Here is a 16,566-nt window from a genome sequence, read left to right on the forward strand (position 1 = left end):
TCTGCTTTGTGCCTAGCACGCTAGGGGATAAACAATACTTCAGACAACCACATGGTCACCAAAACACCTTTGCAAATCCAGTCCCAAACCGCTTGTCACTTGCTGACTAGCTTCAGTCTATCTCACAAGGGTTATGCTGTTTCAGCTCCCTGTCTGCAGTGTTACGGGGATTGTTGACATGGCTTGTATCAATCTCAGCAACACATTTATCAATGTCTTGCCAACAATAAACACCATAAAGAGAGAAAGAGGATCCAAATATCCTGCATTCTGCCAGAACTCAGAGCAAAGAGCTGCTGGTGCGTTGCGTCTTCCACATGCAAGAGGCTTTTAAGACAACAAACAGTTCCTTCAAGAAATACTTCCTGACTCCATAGGGATAAATACAGGGAAAAGATGGAAGCCACAGGTCCCAGATTTCTAACTGATAAAAATTAGTAGAACACAGCATATTCAAAGATGCTTTTAAAATAGTGAAGACCCAGCACATCAAATGCACTTAGTAGCAGTTGTCACACATTCCCGATAATCACCAAGGCACAAGTTGTAGCTGTTTCGATGGAAGAATATAGCTGGGCAATCACAGAGCTTGCAGCTACTATACCAGCTTGTTTTGTCACAGCAAGGTTTTTTTGATTCCCAGCTGCACTACATATTTGACTCCAAGATGCAAAGAGAGCAAAAGAGAACAGGTCACATATTTAGCAAATGACAGTAATTCCCTGAAGATAATAAAAAGCAGCTTGTCTATAACCAGCCCTCCTTTTGTGTTTGACTTTGAGGCACATTATCTTTTCAGAAAATAAAATGCAAGTAACGAAAGAGAGAAAAACAGAGCCTGTAAACAACAAAAAGCAAATCTCACAGGCTGACAAACTTAACTAAAGTGTAAGAAAAAGCTGAGTGCCTGCCAGTTCTGTATACTACCACGAGGTTCAGTACTGCTTCCAATGCAAGCACTCACATGCCTGCACCATAAAGCACAGGAGAGGCAGATAGCACACACACTGACAGAACAAACAACTCGCTACGCCTGTCCTAAAAATGCTCTTAAGTTTCTTCTCTCCTGCCTCAGCTTCCTTCCTTCCCACAGAGATGTTCCAGCTGCAACAATCCACAGTCACATAAGCTTAACAACAGTCTATCTTGCTGAGTAGCCTTTTGTTTAATACCTTAAATTTTCCCTACATGACATCACTCTTTTCAACATATGCTACTCCTACACTTAAAGTTCAGCTTGAGCTTAACATGCTTTGTGTTACGGCAAAAACCTCTGGTTTTGCCTCTGGTTTGGACCCAAGCCCACAGCAGATGACAAGGTCTGTTTTCTTAAAGGGTAAGTTGTTCTCGTGGTTCTGGGGTGGTGACGAGCAGTAACACCGCTACGTAGATTGTATTCAACAAGAGCCACCTTTCTATCCTGTCTGTACAGCACCTGATGGAAGGGGTTCGTGGCCTGTTACAGGGGATTGTCGGTGTCACTGATGAAAATAACACTACTAAACTTAGCGACTATATCGTTAAGCCATCAGCTTCAGCATGTCAACACCGCATATCGTGACCGTGTCCATCAAATATTTAGTTCATTTAACAACATTTCACACAACAACGCTATTCAACACTGAGTCTCAGCATGAGACTTTATAAAGGAATTATTGCAGGGGATGCTATTACAGTAAATTCACCTACCACACTAGGGTCATTCAACTAGATTACACATATGATGAAGTCCTCATCAAATGCACAGAAATGATTTTGTACACTAGAACAAGAAGAATGATGAAGCAGTAATTTTTAAAGTACGTTTCCACAATATTAAAGAATCAATGCTTCAGAGTGAGGATTATTAAATACAGAGTGGTGGTTAAGAAGTAAAAAAAAAAAAAAAAAAAGAAGAGATTTTAATCAAGATATAGAGGTGTCTCATTTCCATCTTTTAAGAAGAAAAGCCACTTGAATGAGGATGAACAGATGGATATTAGGCAGCACTGGAAGATAGTAATGAATAGCCTCGAAATTAAGAGCACAAGAAAGTAGAAAAATCTTTACTGTTGTATTGATTGTGAGTGACCACGATAGTGAAATAGTCTTGTGGTATATGAGAAGCAGTCAAAGACAAGCCTATGAAAAACTGAAAGTGTATGGCTGCAGACAGCTGTTTTCCTTCAATTTTTTGAGGCTATGCAGTTATGTTAGGACAGTATGCATTTCATTTGGTACATTTTCCCCATTGTTTTCAGCTGCTCATGTTACATCTCACAATCAGGCAACGTGTAATGCAACCAGACATTTACTCTACAAAACTGGAAACACAAACAGAACTAAACATTGCTGAAAAGGCAAGCATAAAAAAGCCTGACTGTAGCCCAAACCTCAGCAGCAAAACACTGGTATCGATGTGAGGTCAAATTTCAGAAGCTGTTGCTCAAGTGACATTATTCCTTTCCAAAGGAGTGTGTGTCCAACACTGCAAAATACACCTGCATTCCAACTCTGCGCAGCCTTATGTCCCTGTTGCTGTTATTCTGTCTGTGCATAAAGAATAGATAGCTAAAGAGAGAGGACTTCTGTTTCTGCATATTAAATTTGGATTAAATCCCCACTAATAACGTGAACAAGAGGTTAATTTCAAGTGCAGACAAAGTGCAAAAGACTTCCATTTCCACGTTCTATTACACTCTCTGTTAAGATATATTCTTACTCCAGGCTACAAATACAGTCATATTAGAACTGAGCCTTAGGTAAGGTAGACACTTTACATTAACTTGAAGCCAAATGGCAGCCCTTCACTGAAACAAGTTTATGGCTACAGAGGACCTGGCCTACGCAGTAATCCAGCTACCCTTTTATTATATTTCCATGGCACCGCTGCCATCATTATTTATAAATACAGTAATTAAGATTCAGTTTGCATTACCTTCAGCAACCCCTGGTCTTCACCTTTCCACTCTTCAGCAGCTTGAAATATAGCTTGTATAATTTGAGAAACATCATGCCATTCACAGGACAAAATCCTGCATATTATGCAAATTCCCATGCGACAACAGATTAGTATACTGTAATGATTGAGACTAATTTTATATTTAAGTGTATTCTTTTACATTTAATATTTGAAAGCAAACACCGCCAATAAAGACTAAAAAAGTCAAAATGAGACAGTCATCCCCTCAATAGCCTTTTCTCCTAACTGCAAACAATAAATCACTTCATGTAAGTAGTTTTAAGCCATAAAACTGCAAATAAGGCATTTGTGCTGAAAATTGATTTCTATTGAGAACTATACCTCCATGCAACTTAATTTGTAACTGACATGGATTGCCAACAGGGCTTGCAGTATAAAAAAACAGATGACAGTAACTAATCTAGCTGCATGTTGGTAGTCTTGCATCTTCAATATAAATGGAACTTTAGAGTGTTTTTTTTCATAAATGCAAAGCACCTAAAATAGAAAGCTATTTGTGCAAAATTGAAGTGCAAGTTAAAATGCTGTTGCAATACATCTCAGGAGTTCAACTATGGTATACTTTAATTTTTCTTTTTCATTTGTTTTTAACATTTATTACAGCAGGATATGATCACGCATTAGGAAGGCGAGATTTAGTGTTTTACAGGAATCAGAGCAGACCTGAACAAAAAGCATTTGTACTGTGATAATGCCAAATAGTATCTTTGCCCGATTCTAAGATACACTAAAAATAAAAGCTCTGCATCCATGCACTACATTAGCAATGAAAAGGAGCCCCAGAGAATGTCTTATTTCTGCAGTGTGGATTATCAAGCTGCCAAGAAAGAACTACTGCAAACTATTTTTATGATGCTTGTTACTGGTAACTGATAAAATTTATGTTGCCACATAGGAAACACGGATTATTAATACTTCTATAGAATAGCAGTTGTCATAATGAAATCAGCCTGCCTGTAAGCCAAAATAAAATAAAAATGAAAGTGATATTGTGCTCTAGACAATTTTTGAACTTCAGCGTAGATACAAGACGTTATGATAAACCTGAGCTTATTCACCTTCTCATCACTGGACGAACTGGATTAGTGGTTAGTTGTTTGCTTGCTCGTTTGTTTGTTTCTTTGTGAAGCAGTTGGTTCAGTATTACCAGAAATGAGAACTGATTCGATATATTCCTGTTCTACATCCTCAGGGAGTGAATGCAAGTAATAAAACAATACTTGGATTCTCCAAATTAATTAAATTATAGTACTCACACAACTGAAGTTAATTACCTGACCCAAATACTTTTCTGGATTAGAATTACACTGCTCAGTCTTTTGGAAGAAAAAATACTACATGGATTATTCCCAATGACCGGTGAAGATACTGGAGGTGCTGAACTTTTATCTGGAATTTTCTCAGAGCCAGAACAATGTCTGAAATCTTGGCCCCACCAAAAATAAGCTTCAATGGGAACATGATTTCCCCGAAGTGTATTGTTTATAATAAACAGTGTGCTTAAGTATACTTGATGTAGGGACTTCGTTTTGTTTTCCCTCAACTGTAACTTGGATGCAAAGCTATTTTAAGTCAACTACACAAAAAGGATACATAGACTACAGACACCCCTCACCATTCTGCTAGCCTTTTTGCTGATGCAGGAGCCTTATATACACATTAATACATTTATGTACTCTGTAAAGTTTATAAAGCCATCACTGAATATAATTAAAGGTATATTTTCTTCCAACTAATTTTTTTTAAAGTAGGTCATCATGTTGATTTAAGTAACTGAAATTGTGCCTATGAATGTTTAATGAAAATAACGGCAAGTTAGTAAGATGTAAGCGGAGATAATTTTTTGTCTCATTCCCATTTCATTGGAGTTTCTTATATTCTCAGTTACAAAGACAGCTTCTCAAGTTGTAATAAGATCATTTCCTCTCCCCTTCCCCCTACCCTTTTATTCTGTGAAGATTAAAAAGAATGAAAGGATCTGGCCATAAAACCTGAAGGATACGAGACTCACCGTTAAATGCCTCTAATCCCTATTCAGCCTGCAGAGCGTATATCAAATGGTCTCTTTTTCTTGCATTGACAACTTTCTCAAGTAGGTCACCATTTTTTAAAACTTGAGTCCATCGGCAGCCCCAGAAGACACTTTAGATATCTCTACACGGCAGAGTGCAGTACCCGACAAAGACGCTGAAGCAAGTGCACAAGTACAACAGTGGTAACGTAGCGGTCCTGACCCACATTTATATGCCCTGCTTCTGGATGGAGTTGCAACAACATTCCTGCTACGACTATCCTGCTGCCTGTCCCTAAGCTAACACGCGCGTTTCTGCCTTGTACTGCACACGTTATAAAAACCAACCTTACATCCCAAGAATAGCAGCAGATGAAATAGAGAATGAGTCCAGACTTCAGGACTCATTTCCTGAGCTTTGTACCATACCCTCGTCAGTCTGGGGCACGTCACATCTAGTCAGACTTACTTACATTAAGTTTATTTTACACCACCCCACTAATGTAAAGAGAGGACTTAAAGCCAACGTAAATAATTTGCTCCCCCTTCAGGTGTGTGTAGAGGAGTTACTGCAAACAAGAATCAAGTCATATGTGTGTAATGTCAATCAAGGCCCTAGACGAAAATGATCAAACACAAAATGAAGACTTTGTGATGCGATTGCGATGATGATTAGACACCACACGATGATGAGGCTAGCTAAAGCACCAAGCTTTGTTACCACCCTGAAACTTGACATTTCCATCAGCCACACAGGTTAAGAATTATGAGAATTCGGTGTGATCAAATGGAATTTACACTGTAGTGAAGGAGAACTATTAAAATCCAGAATTACCTTGGTGCTCCTTCATTTTGAGTTATTTTATACACACAGAGAGCCTAAATTTTCCCATAAATGGTATACTCTGAAAAATCAGCATCATGTAAAAGATTTTCAGTAAACCAAATCTACAGCTATTTTTTCTGAGAAATCCATTAATACTCTTTATTAAGCAGAAGACCACTAAGCAGCATTTGTTGAATCACTGTTCAAGTGGCATTTTCATTATGGGCTTCATTTGCAGCTGCTAACAAAATAGGTGCCATGACTGAACTCAACTGGGTATTATTGACCAAACACCAGCTTAGTAGTTCTGCATCAAAAATATGACTATGAGTGACTTTTTATAAAAAGTAAAATAAAATACAAAGATAAGGTCTGTCCAGGACAGGATACTACCCGAGAACCACTATCATGGAAAGATCAATGTTTTTGCATACTGAGGCGACTCCCACACATTTGCAAGTTGGAGGCAACAGTGGTTAAAACACAGGAATGTTAGCTGGGAGATTTCCTGTTCCTCAGTTCACTGTGAACTTTTTAAAAAAAAGTCACATAATCTTTCTAGAATGCAGTCAGTCAATCTCTGAAGTGATGCTCAGAATATTTCCATGCTTCCCAGAAATCTTAGAAGGATATTCTTTTTTATCCTGAGGATATGCCTGGACATCACTGCAGCTGAGACGAAAGAAAATATGCATTAAAAATTCACCTTCACTCACAGCAATAGACACCTCTCAAAGCAGAAAGTTTCAGCCTGTCACAACTGGCTGAACCTTTGACTGCAATTCCACAGCCATTTCAGCACTTTTAAAGCTGGGCTGATACAGATCCACCTCCTGATTGCCAGACCTGACTTTCCCTGCGTAGCCTGGTACTGGTATCAACACTTCTGTGCTAGCACAGCAATACAATTTAGGAATCTGAGGGCTAACCTAACAGCAAAAACCAAAATCAGAAAGAGGGTTACTTTTCAGCTGGATCTTCTCCATCGGTGACCACGACACTCAGGACTCTCCTAGCTTAAACTGTTATAAAACAGCGCGAGTGGTGAAAGACCCTTCCTCTGTGTGCACCTCTCGTCTGGTACAGGCAGTCATACACACTCACTTATTTCACTGTGCACTTGCTGGTTTTCTCCATATACTAAACATAGTATTTATTTCCTCTAATTCTTTGAGGAAAACTTTCTTATCACAATTTTTTTTAGCAATGCACCTCTACATTTCTGCACTGCTTTCCATAGCATCATTGCCCTCTTGATTAACTTTTATTCTATGTAATATAGACCCGTTTACCTCTAGAAACTTGAGTCTTGGCCCTACATGAACAGTAGCTGGAAAGATTTTGATATAAAAATTATGGATGACATTAAAATATGCTGTGACACCATGCGAGACACTCACTGATCTTCCTTCCTGAACATTACAGAATAGCAATCTGCAAAGCCTTAGCTCTGCTTTACCAGTTGCAGTATGCAGGATCTTGTTTCACTGCTGAACAAACAAGATGCATGAAACGCCGTGCCAGTAGCTCTCGTGGTAGGCAGTGAGCTGAGCACGGCTCCAAAAGGCAGAATGGGAAACACACTGCTCAAATACAGAAGACTTACAGTTGCAATCTCTACGAGAAGACTCAGGTGCCAAAAACAGAGGTGATGAATCTTGATGACAACAAAGCATTATCACCCTGGTTCTAACGCAGGGCAGATGTTGGCCATCACTGGCTCAATACGAAGCACACCAAAAGACCCATTTCTGTCACTGGTGCACCAAGTGACTCAGTGCCGATAATACATCCTTTCATAATTGCATTAATAATAATCAAAACCGCAGCTGCTTCTTTCACTTCTTAAAAATGACTGAATTCCTTCCTGCAAGACTTTTCTCCTGTCAGCACCATCTGTCCTGACAAATTTTTTTAGACACAAGTTGGAGGTAAAGAAAATCACTGATGTAGTTACTAATGTGAGTTAGCAAAGTAGCTGCATGCTTTTCACAGAACACTGGAATTGTATCTCGGGCACAATGTACATGGTATACTATTTGATATGGCACTTCCCATCTGATAGAAAGGGTGGGCCATGTGTTGATTTCAGTTAAAATTAGTCAACTGACAACTTTACAAAAATGACCAAAATTGTTTTTAATGTTTATTTCCATCTTCTCCCCAAAACACATTTTTTCCCTTTTTCCAATTATTTTATGTGAACCACATACTACCCAAAAAAAGAGTGGTTCACTATGTAAAAAAAAAAATTTTCATGCAAATTTATCTAGTTCTTGCTATTAGTGCTCTACAGTAAGTGTACCGCGCCCAAGAATGGATTTCATCCACAAAGGTTTCAACATTTAAAGGCATAAGGAAAATGCAATACACAACACAGTGACACAAATAAATGAAGGTCATTACCAGACAGGTCCCCCTAGAACATGGTCTAATATTCTGGGAGAGCTTGCATTTTTCCTACCCATTGTATGAAAATGGAATACAATTTTTGGAGAACAAGATGTGTTCCTCCATTTTTAACTTTGTCACTCACTGCCTAACGCATAGTTGCAAATTTAAATGTGGTATTGTAATTTTTTTTTTTTAATAGCATTCAGTGACTGACCTACTTGCACCTACTAATTAGTGTAAAAAAATTCTCTGATCTTCATCAGAGCATCCGCTGAAAGAACTGCTTCTTTAAAGCTTTTTGTTTTCCCTGGCCAAATGTCTTTCCAAGAGAAGAAAAGCTGATTTGATTAAAAAAAAAAAATCATGGAAATATTTTAATTTTGTCTAAATTCACTTGGAGAAATATTCCAAAGAACGTTGCTTTGTTTCCACATCATTATTTTCACTCTTAAAAGTTAAGCTACCATTAAAACACCAAAGTCAAGTTGTTTTGCCCACAGTGAAACAAAGCAAATATATAAGTGAGTGGAGATACCATGAAATTTTGTCTTTTCAGTTGTATTTAGATTACTGGGGAAAAAAATCTGAGAATTTTTGAATAGCTCTTTTTAACACAATGTCCTATGTTCCCATATCAAACACCAGGAATTTAGGAACTATTGCACAGGACCAAACCCGGGATCACATACTGTCTCATAGTATAAACTTTCCAGCCTGAAGTTTAGTATCTTACAAGATTGTAAAAAATTTGTCATAAACTAAAACAGTACCTTTCTATGCTTGTCATATGACCCAAAACTTACTGTTTACTCCAAGAGTTTATAATTTAACCATAAAGACAAGAGGCAAGAGACAGGTGAAGGCAATACAAAGAACCCTTAAGACAATATTGACTGTCATTAAAATGACTTCCAACACATCTTCAAAGGACAGGTTTTTTTGTAGGTACCACAGCAAATAAATTATCTTTCAGCTTAGTACAGCTGGATATTTGCTGCTAACCAAAGCAATGTTTTCTTCATCACTGGCATAAGGGGCAGTTTCTTTGGATTGCTGAACTTCCAGAGTCCCAGAAACAAAGAGGTAGCTGCAAAAAACCACCAGTCATGGAAAACTAGAAAAATTTCTGATTTTAAACATTTGGAACAAGTATAAACAATCTCAACGATGAGAAAAATGGCAGTTTGTTCAAAGTGTTAAAAGACAGATGCATTAGATAAACAGAGGATCTTACCCTTGCTGAATTCTAAGATTTATTTGAAATTTTTAAGACCACCTAACCATGCACAAGTAAAGTTTGGATGTTTCCAAGCACATCAAGTATTTATTCAACTATCAGGAATACAGCAGAGGAACTATATTCAGATAGCATATCTCTTCAGCTCCCTTAAAATGCAAATGAGACAACTGCTTCTGTTCCAGCTGTCAAGCCATTTAATAGACCTTTACGTGATCTTCACAGAAATCAATGACTGTTCTGTATGCTAACAACAACAACATCACCAGGTCTAAACAAGGAATATTAGTGTTGAATCAAGTGTCCTGAGAACTTTTTTCCACCAAGAACATCACTTTCAAGTTTGCATGATTCATGCCAGTGCCCTATGTAGTAGTTAAAAAACAAACAACAAAACAAAAAACATGTTTAGTTTCTGCAGGGGAATTCAGCAATTATTTTTTCTTCGGTTTTCTATTAAAAGCAAAATGTAACAGACTCTGCTTAGCTCAAAAGCATTAAGTCACAACATATGGATTTAACAGAAACACTTTGTTCATTTGACTGCAGAGCTCTGTAAGACACTCTGTAAGTGCCAGAAAACTTAAGAACTTCTATGGACATTTTACAAAACATTATTGGATAATCAGTACCTTGGAGACAGAACAGTAAGAAAGGACTTCAGTTTCTGTAAACTTTTTTTTTCTGAAGTTAATCGAAACAAAATGGTTAAAACACAAGATGCATCAAAAGCTTAATAATGTTAGCCCATTTCTTCCTCTTCCACCATACCTATTTATCTCTCCTTTCCCAGCAAATATTTTCAAATTCTATTTGTATCTTTTTAAAACATATTTTCCCTTAATGGAACCTGGTGAGTTAGTTTTCCATGCATATATTCATATACGGACTTCATGAACAGACTTCCAAAAGTGGACCACAGGTTTCTGTAGTTTTCTTTTGGTACAATTAGTTTCAGCAGAGTTTTCTTCCACCCCCTCCATTTGTCAGGTTATGGTCTTAGACCCATTAAAGCATTTGGAACTGGGCACTTTTAACAATGTCTTTTAAGGAACTCAAAATCCAGTTTCAGGTTCTGGAAACCTGGAAACTATGATCAAGTGTGACTATGTTCCTTTTACAGGCAGTATTAAGCCAGTGTGAATAATTGCTTCTTTTTCTTTGTGACTGATCTGAAGAACAAGTAATTTGGTTGGTAAAACTGAATTAAACAAAACTGGAATAACAGCATACAGAATAAAATTAGGTATCTCAATTTCAATTATTTCCGTTTCAAGTAAAATTTTACTTTTCAATGGCACTTCAGGAAAAAAACCTGGTATCTTATTTCCCATCAAAGCATTTCTACTAATCTGATAGCCACTTGTTGAAGTATAATCAAATTTATAAAAATGTTTGATTACTCCAAAGAACATTTTTTGAAGTTACAAATCTTACCCATTCAAAATACTTCACAAAGTTGTAATGCCTATTCCTATCATGCTCTTTTTGCATTTCTGAGTTTCCATTGGGTCTGAATAAAATGTAGCATTGGTTCAGCCACAGAAAGTTCCCATTCTGTTTATGCATGTGGCAATATTCCTAAATGCAGAAAATGCCCAGGAAAGGTATTCCGATAAATACTGTACTCCTGAAAAGGCTTTCAGAGTTATAGTGATTCACCTTGTAGAACTAAAACTGGCAACAGCTCTTTTTTACAGCATTCTGTCCTCTAGGCTATGAAAAAGCCGACGATGCTGATTTGGTAGTGGCAACAAACTCTTGGAAGAAATTTCATTAACAATTCAAGTTTGCTTTATGAGCCTTGATTCATGTTTTGATTGTTATAGTGATTTTATGTACATCTTTGGCATGAGTAACAAACCTGGAATTTGGATTGAAATTACACTCATAAAATGCAGGTATTTACTCTTCTCGCACTGTACCCACCACCTCATAAACTAGGCTATCTTAACCTGAAGCGTATTTAATATTTAAAGGTTACAATTCATAGAGAGGCTCATGTAATAGAAGACATAGAACAATTCCCAGACTGGCAAACCCCATCCACAGAAGTTCAGACCTGCTGCCCTTCAAAGAGACTTTGCCTTCATTAACAAAGGAACTCAGAGTAAGAAAGGTCATCTCAAAATTCTCCCTTGAATGGTTATTCTCACGGTTCCGTTTTCCAGCCTTGCCTGGAAAAGGATTCACTTCCCAGTAAATTAGGAATTTATCTACCCTTTTTCCTAAAGGAATCGTCTGTCAGGCAGTACAGGATGCTTCAAACAAACACTGGCAGTCCATCATCTCAAAAGCTTTCAAACAGCTTTTTTTCAAACCTATTAATTCAGAATTTAGGAAAACTGATAGTTTAGATGCTCTCTCAGAGCATGTTTTTAATTCCACTCTTGGAAATGAGACCCTGTGTTGGTGGCTGGATAAAGCGCTGAACTGAGGCTTCTATTCCAAATTCTGCCATTTCCAATCTTGTATCTCTGGCAAGGAGCTCAAGTGACAGGAGCTCTTCTCCCAGACTGCAAATTTATTTATTGGGTGGCCTCAGGGAAGGTCACTTTCCCTTCCTTTTCTCACTGTTTTATTTATTTACTATATGCATGTTATATATAAAATGCTATTAACTTCCTTTGAAAAGTTTTTTGATGTCTATGAATGAAAATAAGGTGGTATTAGTACTCTTAAATAGGTTGTTCATCTGATCCTGTGAGACAATTCTCTGCCTTTCTTAAGGGGAATTCAGGAAAAATAAACATGGGCATTTGCATGATTGGTATTCACCTTGAAAACATACATCACTGTGGATGGTTTTAAAAATAAATAAAAACATTTCTATTGTGTCTCACAGTGTTAAAGAAAATCATCTTCAGTGACGGATGTTGCTTGAACTAGAGCAAAGCTACAGAAATCATTTCTTTAATGAGTTAGACCAACAAACCAGATACTAATTCCTCTAACATAGATTAAAACTAAAGCTGACAGTATGTTGCTAGCCAAAAAGAAACAGAACACACGTTATTTGTTTCAGAGAGAGGCCCCTGAAGTATTAAGAATAAGAGCTTATTCGCAGCCTGTGCTGCTCAGCGCGTTGCTGTGACATGTCTGCTGCATTTCATCAGGGCTCAGAACTGAACTGCACAGTATGCAAAGCATAACATAAGCATAAGCAAACAGTATGTTCTGTGAAGAGTGATGAGCAGAAGCAGCCACCAGCCCAGAAAATTTGGCATAGTTTCCCCTTCTCGCAGCAGATGCGAAGTGCCAGATCTAGACATCATTTGACCAGGATAATAATGTTAACAATTCAAGGTTAATAGGAATAGAGAAGAGAGAGACACCTAACAGAGTGCAACAACGCAGGAGAACATGCACAAGTTCCAAAACCTGATGTAGCTCCCAACCCCCTCCAGTCAAATGCAGTGCAAAGACTCCTCAGTTGACCAGACTCAAGATAACCATGAGTCAGTACAGAGCCACACAGCACTCTCATCACCTTACATGGCTCTGCACTCAAAAAGTCTCTTAGAAGTTCCTTCACATAAATAAAGCCAATTTAAATACCTGTGCACTTATATACTATATAAATAATACAGAGTACCAAGTTCAATTGCCTAATCTGTCACACAGTACATCATCTAGCACAACAGTCTCCTCTGCATGCTGCTATTTCACCTTTTGCCTTTTGTCTCTGCTTGTGCGCATATCGTGTGTCTTGAGTCTAGCTTCACAGTCACATACGACACAGACATAGCAACAAATATCTCCTAATGAAGGAGGATGAAAGCATGAAACACAGAAGGATAACCCGTCTTTGCAAAACCCTGTCTCAAAAGCAGTTCTTGTCAGAGACAATCTGAGGAGGACTTGTGCAGACTACTCTCCTAACATATTCCTTCCTCTGAAGCTGGCTAACTATAAACTATTTTGGTATTTCAGGTTAGTCAGAGTTAACACGCGGTTTTTACCTACGTTCACCTAACAATAATACAAAATATGTTTTCTGAAAGAAGTGGTGGAAACTTACTGTGTAAGCTATGTCAGCTAAGCTACAGAAAGCACTTCGAGGATGTGCCTAAATTAACCTGGCAAACAAATTATGCAGATGACCTATGAGATCCATCTACATCTTTTAGGACTGTATTTTCCATTTCACTAAGTGCATAAAATTAAGCAAAAAGCCATTTTCAAAGACAGACTTTAGTCAATTATTCTAATGAGTACCTGACATACTGATGCTAATTAATTGGTGACTGATTATACATCTTTTAGGTGTCAAGACAATGACTTAATGTTTAATTTAATGAACAAAGCTGGAGTAGAGTTGCACAGCTACAGTTCCTGTCATGCTAAATTAGCTGCATGTTAATTGGATTAAGTTACTTACAAAATGTTTGACCAATGCTGTTATGCAATGCCAAACTGAGAAGTGACATCCTCCTATCTGTCAGAGCATTACAGGATGAAAAGCCAATTTCTTGTCCTAGAAGAGTTCTCGTGACTGTGCTTTGTTTTGGAATGAATAAGAGAACCCCTAAAAGTGATCAGTCAGTACACTTGCATGGAGAATGAACCAGGCAGAGCAAGGTCCCAAACGTTTGCCTCCTGCCCTAAGCGCCCCTTCTGTTTGTTATTCGGGATTGGGCAAGATCTCTCTCTCAAATTACATCCCTAAAAATATTTCCACATAAGCTCCTTGCAGTCTTGAAGAAAACACCCAATCTGCTATACTCAGCATTTCCCACTAAGGGTAAGAGAAATTCCTGAAAACATTCATTTCTTAAATACTGTTATTGTTTGTGTTAGGGTAGCATCCAAAACCTCTCAAGATGGAGAAAGACGTTTCTTGTGTTGTAACCATCCAAACATTTGACTGGTACCAGCATCTAACTATAAACACTAAAAGCTAAGGAAACAACTGGCTTGTGCTATAATTATAGTACAATAGGCGCAAACTAGGAACAAAAGTGTAATTTTTTTTTTTCCACCTTGTAGACTCTAAGAAAGTTCAACAAAAGCAAATGTCTGAAAAAGATTTTTTTTGCTTCTTTTCTAAAAGAAAGAGAATACCTTTAGTGCACAGTAAATTAATGCCACTCCATCAGATCTGAAACGCAGAGCAAGGAATCCACTGGAGAATCAAGTATGCTTGATTCACCCACAAGGCAAAGAAACTATACGATTTCTGTGAACACGGCTTTTGAAGGATTATGTCTGTGGAACAGGATGTAACACAGACTGGCCTCAGGTAGCATCATTTTCCCCTCCAGGGGTGTGGATCTATTAATGCCTTTATTCTATTGTAATTGAATCTTTAAAACTGTAGTGACAAGGGCTTATACATTTGGATTCAGAAGTCTCAGATTCAATTCCAGCAGAGAATTTTTCCAGGTCTGTTGACAGCGAGATGAACGCTTTTTGAGTACGTACTTGTCACAATAGGGGAATTAAAAACTATCAATTTATGTCTTAAACTGAAGAAGAGAGGAAATGGAAAGACAACCATTTATATTCTATGAGACAAACGTGATCAAAGTGTAGAACAAAGCTTGGCTTTAAGCGTATTTACAATACTTTGCCAGTTACATACTGCGATGCTCAATACTTTAAAAAACAGTTTTTTAAATGGCTGAAAGATAACATCATAGTAAACTACTGTTTGTTGCGTCCTGATGCCTCTAGAACCTGGCGATGGTGTGTGATCAGTGTCCAGGATGGGCAGAAAGCTGCTACTTTTCAGTAGATGGAGATAGAGTCCAAGGTCAAACCAAGAAGAGCTACTGCACGCTTTCAAGACTAGTTGACGTCAGTGAGAACTAGTAGTATTGAACACCTCTGAAAAAACTAGCTACGCTATCCCTCAAGTGGCATGGATATTTCACATGACAGACTCGGGAACCAAACCCACTTCTTGTGAAACTCAACCCAATGCCTTCTATTCAGTCTTACGAAAAGCATATTTCAAGAAGTTTTCAAGTTGCTGTTTTTAGACTGAAGAAGCTGAAGTAATCCCGATGCGTGGGTGCACACTTGCATCTTGTCTCCCTTCAAGAGAAGGAGCAATTGATAACCAGTCTCAATCAAATTTCACAAAGGGAGAGAGATCACAGAAGAGCGGGGAGTCTCTGCTAATGCCTTTTCCCCATTCCACCCAGAAATTCAGAATACCTCTAAGCTTATAAGACACAGAAGAATCCATACACAACAGGCATCATCAATGCTACCCAAACGGAAGATTATGACTTTTTAGACACCAAACACATCACCTTTAACTAATGCAATTTCTTGTTTGTTTAGTAAGGAGCAAACACCAATAAATTTTTTTATTCCTGTGTAGACTCTCCCATATTTAAAAATGAGGAAACTCACAATACAACCTTCAAAAATTAATTATGATAGAAAAGTTAAGTCACAAGGCACGGAGCCATTGGAAAGCAGGCTTCGTTAGCTCTCACAGGCATGGAGCTACTGTTTACTCACATAAAAGCAAAATGACAAAGATGAGCTAACTTGTAAGCAACTGGGCAATTGTTCCTAAGTGGGAATAATTGAAAAGGTTGACAGCTTTCTACTTAAAAGGGATAGGGGAGAGAAGAAAAAGCTGTTTGTTGTTTACCCTTTTACGGCCAAAAAATGGGCCCGATCTGCAAATTGAACTGTTCTTCCCATCAGCTGCATTTGAACAAGCCCTTTTAAGCCTGCAGAACAGAAAGAAGCTAAATGCCACCAACTAACTTTCTTACACATCCTAACAGATGTTGAAATTCACATTCAAACACACAGGTTCTCTCTTCTTTCCCCACTTCCTCTTTTAAAGGTCATACTTAGTCAAAAAGCATTGCATGCTGAGTTATATTTCAGATTCCCAAAAGTAACAAGTTTCTCAGGGGCAACTAGATTTCACCTTCAAATGCCCCATTACCTATCTGGGATTCTGTCTCAACACCAGTGCCTCCTTTCAAAACATTTTTATCTGCCCCAGCTCAAAGTAAAGAATCAAAGAATTTTTGGATCATATTTCTGTATATGAATATATACCTCTGTGAATATATTACAGGTTTAAAAATCTGTCACTGGCAAAAGTTACCAGCTGACACACAACAAAGCTCTCAGGAATTATTTTTCTTTCTCTTGTCTATGTG

The sequence above is a fragment of the Calonectris borealis genome, chromosome 27 (genome assembly GCF_964195595.1).
Source record: "Calonectris borealis chromosome 27, bCalBor7.hap1.2, whole genome shotgun sequence".
NCBI lineage: Eukaryota > Metazoa > Chordata > Aves > Procellariiformes > Procellariidae > Calonectris > Calonectris borealis.